The 18,685-nt window shown below is 34.4% G+C and overlaps 1 long non-coding RNA gene across 1 annotated transcript in view; it reads left to right on the plus strand.

Annotated features, from left to right (window-relative positions):
- Positions 1-18,685, plus strand: part of LOC118763633 — a 41,284-nt gene that overhangs the window by 3,096 nt on the left and 19,503 nt on the right. The window contains exon 3 of the long non-coding RNA XR_004999397.1: positions 7,177-7,294. This is a non-coding gene — a long non-coding RNA (uncharacterized LOC118763633). The remainder of the gene's footprint in view (positions 1-7,176; positions 7,295-18,685) is intronic.

The raw sequence follows: 18,685 nt of genomic DNA on the forward strand, positions 1-18,685 counted from the left end.
CGGAAGCCTATGTAGTGGGTTCCTCATTCGTTCAAACTGTGTGTCTTTGTACCTGTTTGTACCATGTTTTTATACAGCAATAACTATATCTGACCAGTCCTCCAAAGCATTTGTCTTGCTGTTTTTCTTTTTAGTAGCTCCTTTAAATCTTTCTGTATCGGGTGAGGTCCTGATGAGGTCCTAAGCTAAGTAAGCTTGTTAAAAATTTATATCAGAAGTCTCAGAAAAAAAAAAAGAAAAATGAAGAAGAGGTGTAAATATATACTAATGTGAGACATGCTAGATTCTGAATGTTAGCTTTCTGTCCGGTCTTTTTCTGAGCGCCCGTGGACTCTGGCAGCAGTTATCTTGAGGTAGGCAGTGTGGGTTCGGCTAAAGCGCAATAATTGCTGTTTCGCTTCCCTGATCGTTGGTTGTGTGCATCCCAGCATAACGTTTGCGGCTAATAGTATTACTATTTCTACGTTTATGTATTTCTATGTTTCCTTTGGTTGCACGAAAGAAATTATATTTTTAAGATGTAATAGTGTTCTGGAGTATTGGATAAATTGCTGGTTGTTTGGAGAGGTTTTATTAATGTAGTGACAGGGGTTACAAGTGTTGAAGCTTCATGCAGTAACTAACCTTTACATGTTCATGCAGTTTTTTTTTCATTTTTAGGAGTTTTGTTTCATTATGTAGATGGTTGTCATTTGTGCACAACTTTTTCAGATGCATAATGCGTTGTTTTACTCTGTAATTTATTGTTAATTGTTGAAGAGAGAATAGGGCCTCTACTTAGGACTGGTATTATTCAATATTAATCTAATGTTGCTGTTTGTTTCTGTTGGGTAAATGTGAAACATGCGGTTGCTTTAAGAATATTTGAACATCGTTCCCTTTTCTTCTTCATGTCTTCTATGCATGTTGTGAATGTTGTGGGGATAGATTTAACTCATAATATTTTTGATTTCTGTGTGTATAGGTATGGGATATGGTTACATTATTAAGTGTGATGGTTGATTGTATTTCTTTTTCTCTGGTGCTGGCGAGAAGGAAGACTGAATTTAGTAGGTGCTGCTTTAAGTCTACTGTAAGGGCACCAGGTCTGTAGGTTATTTATGTAGAGTTGAAGTATTTGTGCAACGGATGTGAGTGCGATGTAACGTGCATAAACAGTTGTTTGCGTGTTTTTTGGAGGTATAGGAAGGTCCTATAGATATTGGCTGAAAAAACTGGGTAAGATAACTGAACATTGTGGTACTCCGATTGGGAGTTTTCAGACAAGTAGTTACTAGCCAATGTTTTGTGTTGTTTCTTAATGTAACATGAGTATATTTTGTGTAAGTGGATAATGCAAAAAAAAAGAAGAAAAAAAGTCGAAAGTTTCGAAGATTCAATGACAGTTTAAACAGTACCTTAGAGAGGTTTTTGTTGTTGGAGCTATCACGCATTTTCTGGTAGGTTTTTAAAGAAGTATGGTAGTTGAGCGTCGTAACTTGAATTCGTGTTTTGGTTAAGAGAGGGAGATATGTTGGTTAGTGACATTAAGAATTGGGTTTTTGAGGGTAAACATAGTAGGGTAATGCATCGGTATCATTTTGCACAACTTTCATATTCTGGAAAGTTGAAAGTTAGAGATGTTTATGTGCGTAATGATTTCTTTAGGCCTTAAGGGGTTTATATGTACGGTTCTGATGTTGCTTGACCCTGAAACTTTTGAGTTCTCAAATTTCCCTATTGATTTTTTGCTAATCTAATGGAGAGAATTGAAAGTTAGGATTTATATATGTTTTTGTTTTCTGTTCCCGTATTTTACGTGGTTTTTAGTGGCTGATTTTCGGAAGTTGTCGGATAAGTTTGTTTGCTTGGTGTTGCGAAGTGGGTATTTAATTTGAGATTATTATGACCTCTGAAAGGACGGAAAACCGGGAGAATTGTTAACGTGTCGGACCCAATGCTTAGCAACATTTCGTCTGTCTCTACGCTTTGAATTCGAGTTCCATGCCTTTCATCCTTTCAGGGTCGATAAAATAAGTACTAGTTGGACACTGAAGTCGATGTAATAGACCAGCCCCCTCCTCATTTGTCTATAGTAGAAAATATTATTATGCCTTGGGAAAGGAAGCGAGCTGACAAGATGGTGAGCTGGTAGAAACGTTAGCACTCCGGGCGAAATGCATAGTAGTATTTTGTCTGTCTTTACGTTCTGAGTTCGACTTTGCCTTTCATCTTTTCGGGGTCGATAAATTAAGTAACAGTTGCGTACTGGGGTCGAGCTAATCAACTGGATCCCTCCCCCAAAATTTCGGGCTTTGTCCCAAGAGTAGAAAAGAATCGTTAGAGCATGCTTAGCGGTATTTCTCCCGGCTCTTTACGTTTTAAGTTCAAATACTACCGATGTCAGCTAAGCTTTTGATCCTTTCGGTGTCCGTAAAATCAAGTATGAGGGTCAATATAATCGATTTGCTCTTCTTTCAAACTTGATGGCCTTGTGCCAAATTTTGAAGGAATTGTTACGGTATGGGAGTGTGGTGTGATCGCTGTTGATGGTGTTGTAGATGATGCTGTGGCTAACTAACCTATGTAGTATATTTGGTTTATGCAATACACATAGTTCGATGTTTTTCCATGGTTTTTTTCTTCTTAGTTTTTTGCTCATTTAATTGTTTAATGTCGAATTTTATTTCAGTTTAATGTGATGTTGGTGTATTATGCTTGTAGTTGGTTTTGGTTTTTAAGAGGTTGGCTACAATTGAAGTATAATGGGTTTGTATGTATATGTTACCTCGTGAAACGTTTTTCAAATGTCTGTAATTATTTGCTTGAATATACACACTACAGTGTCAAGCTTGATGATTGTGGTTTTATTGACTTTTGAAAACTTTAATTCTGTTCTTGACGTAACTTGTTCCACTGTGCTTTTTTTGAAGTTTATAAAATACTTTTTACTTTATTTGGGAAAAGTTGTTTTAGTTAGCTTGGTGAGATATGTGTGGATTGCTTAGGATTCAAAAGAAGTTTAGCAACGATGCCATTGTGTGATTATGTTACCCCTTGTACTATCTGGATTATTTGAATAACAAGTTTACTGAGGTCTTCCGCAAAGATGGTGTTTGTTAACGCTTAAGATGTTTCTTGAAGCTGGAGGTGGTATATGTAAAGGTATGTGTGTGTGTATATATATATATATATATATATATATATATATATATATATATATATATATATATTATATATATGTAAATATATATATATATATATATATATATATATATATATATATATATATATTAATATTTTATATATGTATGAATGTATGTGTGTGTGCGTGCACTTCGCGCGGTTGTATTTCTACTTTCTTCGTCCATTAGTTTATGAGTGTCATTTTTGATATCTATAGATTAAATAGAAATACTGTCAGCCGTTGTGAAAGGGCCTGTCTTGTCTGACCTAAGTGTAATTTGGAATACTAGGTATTCTCTGCATAGCGTTACGAATGCTTCTTGAATTATTCCTATGTCAGCATTGTTCGTGATGATAAAGTCTTTTAATCTCATAGGGCTATTTTAATCCCCTTATTGTAGTTGTATTGTAGAATTTTAAAATATTTTGAGTTGTATTTGCAAAGTTTATTTTTTGTATGGGTCATATATTGATAAATATATTCTGAGTGCTACAGTGACGTTGGAAAGACGTATAACGAAAGAATTTCCTGTCTTCACCGTTTATGATCTTGTAATTGGTATTAATTCTGTAGAAACATGTAACTTTTGTCTTTTATCTTTTAAGAGTTTTAGTCATCAGACTGCAACCATGCTGGGGCATCGCCTTGAAGAATTCTACTCGAACGAATCGACCCCAGTAGCTATTTTTGAAAGCCTGGTACTTATTTTATTGGTCTGTCTTGCCGAACGGCTAAGTTACGGGGGACATAAACACACCAACACTGGTTGTGAAACTGTGGCGGGGGACAAACACAAATCCACATACGCCCCCCCAACACAAATACACACACATACACAGAGACGGATACACACACATACATACGCGTGCGCGCGCGACAGGCTTCTTTCTGTTTCCGTCAACAAAATCCTCTCACAAGGCTTTGATCGGTCCAAGGCTATAGTAGAAGACACTTGCCCAAGGTGCCACATAGTGAGACTGAACTCAGAACCATGTGGTTGGGAAATAAACGTCTTACCATACAGCCTTGTTTGGTGAATATTTTGTTGACTTAGTAAGACATTTATTTATACATGTTTTACGGTTCACTTTGCACTGATTTATAGCTTCACGCTTACCGACGACGTCCGCACATATTGGTAACATATTTCTGTATCGAAAAAACAGAAAACAGAAAAATCATTGTTTCTCTCTCTTTTTGTTCTGACTTATTAGTATTAGTATTAGTATTAGTTTATCTGTGCTTTTAACCATTGCCGCGGCTATTGGTATTTGAACTACAATTTTTTGCATGTTAAACGACTGGATGGAAGCTTTCCTTGTTTGTATACTAGTTACCAGGAAGTGAACTGATTTCTCTTTGGGTAAAGCCTTTCATTGGAATTGTCTCGTTATCACGGTTCAGTTACATCTTCAGCAGATTTGTGTAGTGTCGTTTTTGGTAAGTCTTGCGAATATCGAAAAGGAAGCATATTTTCAGTGATAAAACAAAACTCCAAATTTACCCCCACCCACCTAGTCCTCTCTTCATAATTTATGCATTACAGAATAGTGTAAGTTAATCTACCAGCACTTCACATTTTGACGCAGTCTGAAAGAAATGAGAAACTGTGAGCGTGAAACCTGTTTCTTTTGCCTATATTTTATTTCTAGTACAATGAAGCGACAAATTTAATCGAATGTAAAGCATTAAAGCATATTATTGAATTGTAACATATTGTCAAGCTGCTAACAAGCCTGGGTTAATTATTGTGATATCGTTAATAATCCCTACTTTGACACAAGGTCAACTATTGTAGGGGTGCAACATTAGTGATCGAATCGAATCTATATTTGGTTACTTGCCCTAATTTCAGTGAGCTCCAAACCGACACCTCATTAGCTCCATAAAATAAAGCCTAGATTTGAACTCGAAAGAGATGAATTTATATACAGAAATATATCAAGTATCCGGGATACATTCACCACAATATGAAAACGCTGACATTGATGCAAGGTGAACTTATTTACTTGAGGTTTCAAACGGGATTTTCCCACTATATCATGGGGATGTTGGAGTATAGACCTAGAACATTTCACACACACCACCACACACACACACACACACACACACACACACACACACACACACACATACACACACACACACACACAATCTACACCATACTTGTAGCACATAAGTGTGTATGTATATATATATATATATATATATATATATATAAAATATTATTAGAGACAAACCACTATTTTGCAAAACAAACAAGGAAATACTTATCAATACATAAAATTTTAATAAATAGTCAAAAAAACCGCCACTACAATCGTTTCTTGTCTTGATCGACAATCTTCAGGTGGACTTCCAATATTCAGTGTCAAATTAATTTGACACTGAATTATTGGAAGTCCACCTGAAGATTGTCGATCAAGACAAGAAACGATTGTAGTGGCGGTTTTTTTGACTATTTATTAAAATTTTATGTATTGATAAGTATTTCCTTGTTTGTTTTGCAAAATAGTGGTTTTGTCTCTAATAATATTTTATAATATTTACTATAAAATTGGATTTAATCCTAAATCTGATTTTTTCCCTGTAAATTTGGATTTATTCCCTAATATTTATTATATATATATATATATAATATATATATATATATATATATATATATATTTATATATATACACATATACATATATACATATATGGTATATGTATGTACATATACTTGTATGTTTGTATGTATATATATATACATACATACATACATACATGTATGTATGTATGTATGCATGCATGTATGTATGTATGTATGTATGTATGTATGTATGTATGTATGTATGTATGTAGCTACTTCTTATTTACACAGACACAAGCACAAATAAAGATACTCCCTATTTCTCTATCTCTCTTCTCGCTCTCCTCTCTCTCTCCTTCTCTCTCTCTCTCTCTCGCGCACACGCACACGCACACGAGTTTGTTATTTAGTATCTCTTCTCTTACACTGGCAGTAATCTGTAAAAATATGAAAATGACATATGTCTGGAATCACCTTGCATTTTTGTTGCACTCTGTACTTGAAGTAATCTATTTAAATAAAACAAAAATGGAGCAATAACACACACGGAAACGAAAAGTGTCACTGAAGAGGTCACAGATGTGTGACGAAAGATTTCCGTACAATGGACAAGCATTAAAATAATAAAATAATAGTAATAAGCAAGTGAAGAAAAAATATGTAGTACGTATGTTTATTTGGCACAAAATAAATAAATAAATAAATTAAATGACCATCCCGAAATACAACAATTTGCTATAAATATTAGAGTTCTATATTTAAGAGATGAGAAATTATGTACACTATTTACATTATTTACATTTGACGGATATTTGTCTTCATCTTGTTTGATGTTAACCACTACACCATATGCCCGTGGGCATATGGCGTAGTGATTAAGAGCGAGGGCTACTAACCCCAAGATTCCGAGTTCGATTCCAGGCAGTCACCTTAATAATAATAATAATAATAACAACAACAACATCGAAAAATACCTTATGAATGAGAACCCAAAACATTTGATGAAGGCTGGAGAGTACATCAGCCGAAACGTTGTGTTAACAAAAAAAAAAAAAAGAGATGAGGACAAATATCCGTCAAATGTAAATAATGTAAATATTGCTGTAAATATTCCTCGAAATATTTTCACCTATAGTTTCAGCTATTATATTTTCATAATCATGTTTTCAAAAGTTTGTTTTATGCATATGATAGAATCACGAAAATGTCCCTAATCAACAAAATGTTACGTTTGAAAATATATTTGAAATTGTCTGGAAACCAGTTTCCATTGTAGTTTGAAGATATTTCACCTCACTTATGCTATTGATGTCATTGGGGGAAAAACGGTTTCATCATTACACCTTATCATATGTCATCTCTTGTACATATGAGTCATGTCTAGTCAAAATATCTACAAATGATGAAAAAAAAACCCAAACTTTTTTCTCTTCCGCAGCCTTCATTTCACACACAATGAACAGAATCGTTTTGCTAATATTAATAATATCCTATGTTACCGTCGCAATGACTTTGACACTCGAGCCTTTGGTTGGTCCATCGGAAAGCGAATCCGCGTAAGTTAACGATTTTTTTGTCAATTTCTGTCTTAAGTATTGATCTCATGTTTCGACTGGCAAAGAATGACACTCTAGAGAAGTTTATTTCATATATAAGAACGAAAAAAAAACAAACTTTCAAATAACCATAGTAACGACATAGCAAAATAATATTTTTTCCTTCAATAGCGTGTGCAAATAGAAGAAGAGTATCTATTGAATAGATCAATTATCTATAATAATTAGTTCAAAAACTATCGAAACAGACATTTGAAAACTCAAGATTAGTGTGCTACAATGCTTTCTCTTCAGTTTATGACCTTTTGACTTTTGAAAATATTCGTTGTTTCCAACAGTTTGTAAAATTACATTTTATAATTAGAAAACGAAATTATAAAATGGCCCATTATCTGGCGTTAGAAAGAAGTTATGCAGAATCTTGTGGTGTACCAGTAAGATTGGTATCGAAGGCAAAAATACATTACACTGTCAGAGGTTTCTTCCAAAGCTTCAGTATGCGGTAACAATATTAACGGACGAATGTTTCACGCATGAAATACTTTCAAGTAATTTGACATAATAAAACAGAGATACTCTTCATAACGACCAGAAATATTTTCATTTTACGTTTTTAATATTAAGTTTTGGTTTAAGGAGATATATCACTCATGCAAGAGCTAGATCAGTCACTATACTTACACTTCACTTATTTTGATTTCACGCTTATTGCAAACTATTACAGTGAAGAAGAATCTCAGCGTTTTATGATACACCTGAAAAAGTGAATCGCATTTTAAAGATATACTCGAGTCAAAATTCTCTGAGTGTACTTGTCATCTTTAAATCTTAGTAAATAGTTGCTCTTTGTGAATAATAGTCATTCGGAAGACACTTGAATGACTACAATGCCAGTGTTCAGCTAAAGATATCTATAACAAAGAAAGAACTGAAATGAAATTCAGGAATTTTACAAAAATTGTTAGAAATAATTTTTAGCATTTAAACTAATACTGTAAGGGAGAAGATATTACAAACGTTATGTTCTATTTTTTCTAACAAAACTCAACTAATAAATATGGATTTTGCACTTTTTCATTTCAACTTCAGTTCTAACTAATAAATCAGACAAGCCTCACATTGGCACAAATCCGCTGACATGTAGAAGGGGTGGCTATAGTCAGCTGAATTTACAATAGCTGAGTCCAACTTAGTTCACCAATCTCAGAGTAGGGAATAGACAGCCCATTGAATTCAGGATGCTGAGGGCAGGACTAAATAATTCGCCAAGCACTCAACCATTTCTGTGACTCCATTTATTTCTAATAAATACTATAAATGATGGATCTCCGGCTTTCAACGTTGAGGATTCAGTTGTTCGACCTGAAAATTTGTCTTCTGAATTATCGTGCTCGTAGCTGAGAATTCCTCAAACACATGTACCTTTAACGTAATTGTCAGGTAGAATCAGCGTCATAAACCTGCACCTTTTGAATTATAGGTACAATCCACCCGACGGGATTGTACATCGTCCCTATCTGCCGAATTCCCCTCCTAAGGTTTGGGTTGATCCAACAACTGACCACCATGCCATGCGGTGGGATCGAACCCAGGACCTCATGGCGGCCAAGTGAACTTTTTAATCAATCAACTATACTTTGCTTAGTGCTAGCAATACTGTAGATATAAATAACCATAAAAAAGAACAAGTAGGGTTATCTTCATTGTGCACCTCCTTCAAATGTGATACATAAATGGAAAAAATAACAAATGAGAGTAAAATAAATTTTTCTGTATCTATTTAAATAGTGTTTGCAGATGTTTTACATTATTGTTACACCCGTCAATATTACCTAATTTATATTTACGTATTTCTACAGCATTTCGTGTTGTTGAGTTCAATTAAAGCAAACACACTATAATAATGAACAAACGTGAAACATAAAATGTAGATAAACATGATTCGGTAAAAGACTGATGAAACTTTTGGTGGTGGTGGTCTTCAATCATTTGAACCATAATAATTCTATGATCAAAATGCTTGAACTTCGCTAGTTCCGCTGATTACAACTAGGGTTGTAACCAGTGAGAATAATGTAAAATTTAATGAGTTTATTGTTTTTATTTTAAAAAGATTTCGAACTGTCTCTGTATCAGAAAAAAAAACCTCAGTGAAACACTACAGTTAATTCTTTCCAAGAAAATCTTATATCCTGTAACTTATCTCATTTATAATCATCGGGAGTTATTCCCGGTCCCTTACGCACCGATAGCCAAAACATCTTCCACACAAAACTCAAGCACACATACAAACATGCACACTCAGTGTGTGTGTAAGTGAGTCTATGCAAATATTTATCTATCTATCTATCTATCTATCTATCTATCTATCTATCTATCTATCTATCTATCTATCTATCTATCTATCTCTCTCTCTCTCTCTCTCTCTATATATATATATATATATATATAACATAAGGGGGATCAGCCATCTGAATGTGGCTAGGGACATGGCGGGGTGGTGGGGGTGTTACTGATGCATTTAGCCCCAGGCGATCATCAACGTCACCAGAAGGGCTGACACCATCTCGGTGTCCTTGCCAGCCTACAAAGGGAGATCAGCCTCCCCGAAGATACGGCTACTACATACGGACCGGTTTCGAGGTATTTGCCTCTTATCAACGCATGGTAAGCACCGTTCTTCGTTGAGGGACTTCCTCTACAGGCTGGATATATATGGATTTTCACAGTAACCACAGTCACTGATGTAGAAAAACCGTTCGACAACAATGCTCAGAGATTTATTATTGTTGTCGAACGGTTTTTCTACATCAGTGACTGTGGTTACTGTGAAAATCCATATATATCCAGCCTGTAGAGGAAGTCCCTCAACGAAGAACGGTGCTTACCATGCGTTGATAAGAGGCAAATACCTCGAAACCGGTCCGTATGTAGTAGCCGTATCTTCGGGGAGGCTGATCTCCCTTTGTAGGCTGGCAAGGACACCGAGATGGTGTCAGCCCTTCTGGTGACGTTGATGATCGCCTGGGGCTAAATGCATCAGTAACGCCCCCACCACCCCGCCATGTCCCTAGCCACATTCAGATGGCTGATCCCCCTTATGTTATAGAGCAGTTACTGTTTATATCTCGCTCAGAGATTTATTATTATTATATATATATATATATATATATATTATACACACACATACATACAGGCATACACACACACACACATATATATTATATGAAAATATAGCGGCGCACGTACACTTTGGTCTCTTATATGTAAGTATATATATATATCTAAATTTTGTACGACTCTATTATTCTTTCTATTCTTTCATTCTTTCCTTCTTTCTATCAGCGCCTTCACACTTATTTCGTTCATTTGCCCCCCTCTCTCATTTCCTGGCCTTTTCTTCATGTTCACCTTCCTTCCTCTTTTACTTCACTCTGTCCCTTTCATTTTTTCTTGCCCCTCGTTAATTCTTCTATCTCTCTGCTTCTACCTCTCTCTCTTCTCTCTCCACGTGACCGGTGTTCGGCCAAGCCTGACCTTTCTTTCTTGGTTCGACTACCATCAATGCAACATCTATATTCCTCCCTGTGCCTGTCAAATCTTATGTCCCTGCCGTAAGGCTTTACTTCCACATACGCCAGCTTAATTTAATTCGTCCTTAGCCGAAAGACATCCGTTGTTAATGTCCTGTTATTTCTATTTGTGTATCATTTCTCCGTTTTTTTTCCTCGTCCTTGTTTTCGTATAATTCGCTGCTTTCTTCCAAGGAATCTAGTGCTCTTAGCTTAGCTTTTCCTTGGGTATGGCCAGATCGGAGCAATCTAGAGTATAACCAGCCGAAATTGCAAAGATAATCTGGAACTCGACTGAGGAAAGAAACCCCCGAATGACCCGTCCTTGTTTTCTTTGTATCGTCTGTCTGGATGTTTTGGTGTCCCTTTTTTGTATCACCTAACTGTCCGGATATTTTGCGTTCTTGTCCCATTTTTGTATTTTTTAAATATATATATATACTAGCTGACTTATAAGTGGGGCTTATCCCTTGGGTCTGTTCTCATAATTGTTTCGCTAATCCAATAACGGCAATACAACGTTTTTGTGTCTTTACAGAGAATACCAAACTGTCTTACACAGGGTCTTGTTTTTAGGAATTTCCAATAAGTTATGAATACCCAAACTGTGAAGTCCGTTATGTAATGACATAAAATTAATTACCCGATTGTAAGAATTTAAATAAAATAGTCCTGAAAAGGGCTTTAATGTGTTCCCAGAATAGATAGAACTTAGGAGGAAATACTATTAAGGTATGTATACTAAAATCGTGAAGCATGTTACGTAATAACAGGCTAATCAGATATGCGATAATAACAATTCAAAATAAATAACTCTGAAAAGAGCTTTTTGTGCGTTCTAGAGAATATTATCCTCAGCGGCGCTAGCACATAATTAACACACATATGTACGCATGCATAAACAGATATACATACAAACATACATCACAACACGTTTATAGATGTACGCATCTGAATAAAAATTAGACAAACATAGACATAACATCAGCTTTGACAGATATTCGAGAATAGAAAAATAGACAGACATGTGTAAAAGACAATCTCAACTATATATATATATATATTAAATTAGAGATAAAACCACTATTAGGCAAATCAAACAGTGAAAATCATAAACCAATACATTTAAATTAAAGTTAAAATTTTAAAAATTATTTAAATTAATAATTTATACTTATAAATTTTTAAATATATTATTATTATTATTATTATTATTATTATTATTATTATTATTATTATTATTATTATTATTATTATTATTATTTTATTTATATATTTATTAATTCTATTTATTTATTTATTTATTTATTTTATTTAAATATAACTATCAAAAAGTATTAAAAGTTTAATATAAGATAAAGAGTAAAACCACTACGATCGTTTCATGACCATTAACCAATTCGAATAACAATAATTTAAATTCAATTAATAATTCGAATTATGAAGATTGACTATAACCATAATTCGAATTATTAATTGAATTTAAATTATTGTTATTCGAATTGGTTAATGGGCATGAAACGATCGTAGTGGTTTTACTCTTTATCTTATATTAAACTTTTAATACTTTTTGATAGTTATATTTAAATAAAATAAAATTAAAAAAATAAATTAAATAATATATATATATATATTTAAAAATTTATAAGTATAAATTATTAATTTAAATAATTATTTAAATAATTTTAAAAATTTTAACTTTAATTTAAATATTTTAAATTTTGAATTTTATATTTTATATATTTTTTATTAATTAATTTTATTTCTATGTATTGGTTTATGATTTTCACTGTTTGATTTGCCTAATAGTGGTTTTATCTCTAATTTAATATAATATACATATATTTATGCTATAAAATTAGATTTAATCCTAAATCTAATTTTTCCCTGTAAGTTTGGATTTACCCCCTATTATTATTATTATTATTATTATTATTATTATTATTATTATTATTATTATTATTATTATTATTATATATACATATTTATATATTATTACACATTCATACATACACACGTATGCATCATCATTATTTGCTTTTAAAAAAATTCATCCATCCAGTGTTTTATGATTCTTATATGGTATATCATAAATTCAGTTTTCACATAACGAAAAGCCAGTTACACATGATCAGCTACATACGCAAAAATACGAATAGTAATAGATAATAGAAACCTCCACGCTATAATAAATATTTACATTCTTTTCCCCTACTGAAGTATTTTTCTTTTTTTTTAAATAATCTGAAGTGTTCATACGTACGTAGTACATACATACATACATACATACATACATACATACATACATACATACATACATACATACATACATACATTTCTTTAATCTTCTTGTCTAAGTCATTGGACTAAAAAGCAAACAAATAGTGCATATGTATGTATATATGTATGAGTATGCTAGATTGTGAAAATGCAAAGGTCAGTTTGATTGTCCCATAGTTTGTTTGTTTTACCCTGGTAGTATTTTTATGGTCTTTTACGATTTCATTTAACGGTATCTGATTAACTGTGTATAACATTCTGTTTGACTCATGTACTTATTTTTATATTATATTTTATTTATTACTTTCGATTCTCCGTATAAGTTATCTGATTATGAGACGGGTTCTTCATTGCATATCAGTTGTTTGTATAGATGCGCAGCACACCGCAACTACTAAAATGGATTGTTAGACAAATAAGCGAAACGGCGAATAAACAACGGGCTACCTTTCGACAAGTCACTTGAAGAGACACATCAGCACCTATGATGCACCACTATTGTTTGCACAGCATCTCACCAGGTAGCGGTGCGCGATGGGTCGTAGTGAATAAGAGTCTCGTAAATGAGTTTCGTTTTTTTTCTTATATAGCTTTGTTAAGATATACACAAATAAATTCGTGGAGACGAGAATGTGCTTATCAAAGGTTTATTCCTTTAAGTACATCAGGGCGATAGCCGCTAGTTACTTCTGTTTAAATAATTCGTATTCATTTAACATTTACTGATTATATTATTTTGCTTCACCTTCTCAACCGGAAGTCCACCTCTCTGCAGACCAGCTCCTTAGCTAGCTCGCAGCGAAGTTCCTGTCTACAGTTCATCTGTCATGAATCCTGCTCTACATAGTACCCCACCTCGAACTGTTGACTGTCATTGGAACCGGGAAGGCATTTTAATTGTCCTGCCCATGTGTGTGGTTACTCGGCTTTTTGGTGACTGTTCTTTGTCGAGGGTTGGTGTGATCTGCCTGGGGCGGCCCCTGTTTAGTGGTTGGGCTACTTGAACGGAGTTTTCAGTATCGGTTTTAACCTATTGATGGAGACTATCTTGTCGTCTGTCAATTAGGAGTTGAAATGATTTATCTCTCGGACGTATGACTTCATATGGACCATCGTAGGGTGACTGGAAGGGTTTTCGTCGTGTGTCACGTCGAACGAACACAAAGTTATCCGTGTGGAGGTCGTTCGGTTCGAATGATCTGGGTGTACCGTGTGTTGACATAGGAATTGGGCACATCTGGCCTACGCTGTCTCTCAGCCCACGCTGTCTCTCAGCGAAGTACCTTTTGACATCTGGGTCTGACTTCGTATTCGGTAGGCCTGTGGATAGTAGGCTATTGTGCGGTTCATTATGATTCCAAAAAGGTCACACATGTCATTCCATAGCTTTGAGGTGAATTGTGAACCCTGATCGGACGAGATGCTGTTAGGTTTTTCATCCTGCAGGGTTTCTAGCAAAAACTACTTTTCTCACTAAATAGGGTTGGTAGGGTTTCCAGTTTAGTCATCGACAGCCAGACCATGCGACAGATTGTACCAGATTGCATGTTACCAGTAGCACTAAGAGTGATCTAAAATGTGATTACTGATCGTCTCACTTTTGGCTTGTCACTAGGTGTTTATCACAGAGACTCAGTGAGTGGAAATCATGTACAAGCGTTTATCACTAAAGTCCAATGACGCAGAGATGTCTCTTTATGGTCAACTCATTTGTCATGCCATCTTACTAAAAGCGCTATGGAGATAGATGAATGGCGACGTGTGTAAACGTAATCTGTGAGAGGGTTCCACTTCAAGTAGAAAACATTTGACATTTTGACCAGGAAACTCCTTATCCCACATGTATGTATGTATGTATGTATGTATGTATGTATGTATGTATGTATGTATGTATGTATGTATGTATGTATGCATTATCTATCTATCTATCTATCTATCTATCTATCTATCTATCTATCTATCTATCTATCTATCTAACAACACACACCACACACACACACACACACACACACACACACACACACACACACACACACACACACACACACACACACACACACAAAATGATTCAGTTGATCGAAAAAGATAGATTGCAATAAAATATATCGAAAACAATTGCGAAGAAAATCAATTGATCGAAGTAATAGTTGCCCGCGTACACAATTAATCGGATTATAGTCAATATTACAGTAATTTTGAATTGTTTTATGAAAATCTCTTTTAATTAAAATGTAAAAACAAGCAATAGTCCGAAGTCTTAAAAAACATCGGGGCAATCTATTTGCAGCTGCCAGAACATGAAATATCATTGCTTTCGATCAATTGTATTTCGAAGAACTAAGCTTGACGTCAAACCAAATACATACTTGGCGAAAAAACCCTGCCAATATCACTTTATGTGAGCGTGCGTGCGTGTATGTCGGTGTATATATGTGTGTGAAAATTATGTATATTGTGTGTATATTTTGTGTATCATCTTGCCAGAAGATAACTGTCTCATTATTCAATGTTCAGTTAAGCTACTCAATGTGATGCACTTATATACTTTGAGATGACTCTTAATACAAGCTAATGATTTAGGTCTAGAGCGAAATATGACAAACGAAAGTAGCATCTCCAGCTGAATGATGGGTATACATCAGTTGGGTGATATTCCTTTGCAGATGGGTGATAAACCTTTGCAGTACAGGTTTAGATTTGCTCTGTATTAGTTATATGCTGGTGATGTGGAAGGTAAGAATTGGCATCTCTAGATTGTGTCAGTGTTTGATTTCATGTGATTAACTAGCTTTTAAAAGAAGAGTATATCTATGGGTATCGCACTTCATGATCGTCAAATTATTAGGCAGATGTATATGGAACCTTTTTATGTAAGGCAAGTTCCAACTTGGTTTAACAATCGTCTCTTTCTCAAACATGTTGCAACCTTTCTTAATGGAATGCCCCCAAGCCATTTCAATTTATCACCTATTGCTCCCAGTTACTCACATTTACCCCCAAGATTTTTTAGGTTGCGTTTTGCACAGCCATTGTATCTGTTTTTAGTCTTCGTTTATCGACGCTTTCCAATTTCCAGTTAGCCACAGAAAAGCTATTTCGAGAGTCGTTCGTTGCTCATTCACGTAAATTTGCCCAGTCTAGTACATTTGACTAGGGTGATCAATAGTTCAGCGGTGAGATAATTAGCTCTCTGGAGTACCTTGTTGTCTGGTGTTACGACTTGCCTTTTGATACTGAGTATTTACCTAATACACTTCTTTTGAAATCTTTCGAACATTTTAAGCCTCAATTGTACATTGTCCATGTTTCATACAAATACAGTAGGTCCGCTAGAATGCAAGTCGTTATAGACACTGTCTTTGTTTCGAATGGTGATGCCGCGATCTGACCACACAATACTTTCTAACTTGCCGAAGAGTGCACAGCCTTTTTGGATTTCAGCGTTCAATGATCCATCTCTTCACAATATACTCTTAAGATATAAAGATGTGCATACAACCGTCAATGTGCCATTCATGAAGGCATGAAGGTTTAGTGTAGAAGTAACTTGACAGTGAAGTGAACATTACATATATCTTCTTCAAGCTTCCTGTACTACTAAAGGCAACACCTATTGCTGAAAATTAATTCGTTGTAAGTTGCATATTGTTTTTAGACATGAGCAACAAAATTAATATCATCTGCATAAAGCAGTTCATGAATCAATGTTATGAATGTTTCAAATTTGCAGTTGACCATACCAGTCTTTCTAAACCGCAGATGGATATCAATGTCAAAATCTTGGAAGATATTAGAAAAGTAGTGAATAATATTGAAAAATAGAGTAGAGGCTGGAATATCTTGTTTAATTCCATTGTTTACAGCATTTTATTAGAAGGTTGTCTTTTTGAAAATGATTCGACCCTTTACGTTACGGGGTAATTCCTTAAATATTTTAAACAAAATTTGGTGGACAACCCAACTTTCCAAGAACTTTCCACTACACCATTTTGTGAACAATATCAAAGGACTTTCATAAGCCGACAAAGACCTAATGTAGAGGTAACTGCTGCTCAATGCATTTTTCTTGATGTTATCACACCGAAATAATCATGTCTGCAATAAATACCACTATTTGATGTAAAACTAAGATTGCTTTCTGGCTCGCACTGAGAGGCAGATAGGTTTCATTAACCGATTCAAAAACAATCTGGATAAACCTTGCTAACAGACTCCACGAGAGTGATACCACGAGGAAGATCACACACACACACACACACACACACACACACACACACACACACACACACACACACACACACACACACACACACACATTTGTGTATAAACGTATTTGTGTATAAACACTTCTATCAGTCTGCTCTTATAGTGTAGATGTTCTTTCCCAGCTACCTGCTATCATATTTAGTATGTCAGTCATAGCATTTCGCCTCTCAATATGCTGCAGTTCTGTTGGGATTCCATCTAATCCTTGTGCCTTGCTAGTATTGATCGGTTTAATTCCTAGAACTACTCCATACCCTGCAGCTTACAGCCAGTTTGATGAAGTATATCGTGTTGATACTTCAGCAAGATATACTTCATCAACAATTGCCCTGTTCTGCAATGAGAGATTGAAAAAGACCCAGCAAAATGTTCCATCATATTTTCGGGTCTTTAATGAGTGTCGTGCCATCTATGGATTTTAGAGGAACTACAGAAGCTGATTATGGACTGAAGACCTATTGTAGAATACTATTCAGAATTTTCGAATTCTGCAGAGATGTCTGACCACTACCTTTTTTAATTCTATTCTGTTGCACAGTTGTATTATGCACTTTAGAAAACTTTTCAGCAGTCAATTTTACAGTTTTAAAAGTAATATACAAGGTATCCCAGAATTAACTATCTTTACAGTGAAATCGGACAATGTTTTTAGAAACTCACTTTTATTTATATTTATAGTGTTTAAAATGCGTTTACAAATTTTAAATTTTATATAATTTTATAATTTTTATAATTTCTTTTCTATAATTTTATTTTCACTCTTGTTGAATCCTGCTTATTTGTCCACAACAGCTTCTTTTCAATTTAGCTGTAATCAATTTCTATACCCCCATAACCACAATGGAACAATAGTTCAAGTAGCAGTGCAGGTGATAACTCCTTAAACGCTTCAAAATGTATTTCGCATTGCTAATGATAGATTTGAAATTGGCGGGATACAAACGGAGCACATGTTGAAAATTTTCAATAAAGTTTTGACGTAAGATTTATAAAATCTATTTGTTTTGGCATCATAATAAAGTAATAAACATAAAATTCTATCATTTTATATAAAATTTGCTCGATTTCATTGAAATAGTTAATTCAGAGACACCGTATATTTACAGTTTTAAATGAATGGCATTGAAGACGAAATCGCCAAATTAAATAATTAATTTTATCGAATATTTCTCTTTTATTTCAAATTTTTTTTTTTGCTTCAATACAACCATAAATACATCGTACAATCAAAAGATGTAACTTTGTTAGACCGTAGCAAAAGAGAGAAAACGAA

This window comes from Octopus sinensis, linkage group LG5, assembly GCF_006345805.1.
Source record: "Octopus sinensis linkage group LG5, ASM634580v1, whole genome shotgun sequence".
NCBI lineage: Eukaryota > Metazoa > Mollusca > Cephalopoda > Octopoda > Octopodidae > Octopus > Octopus sinensis.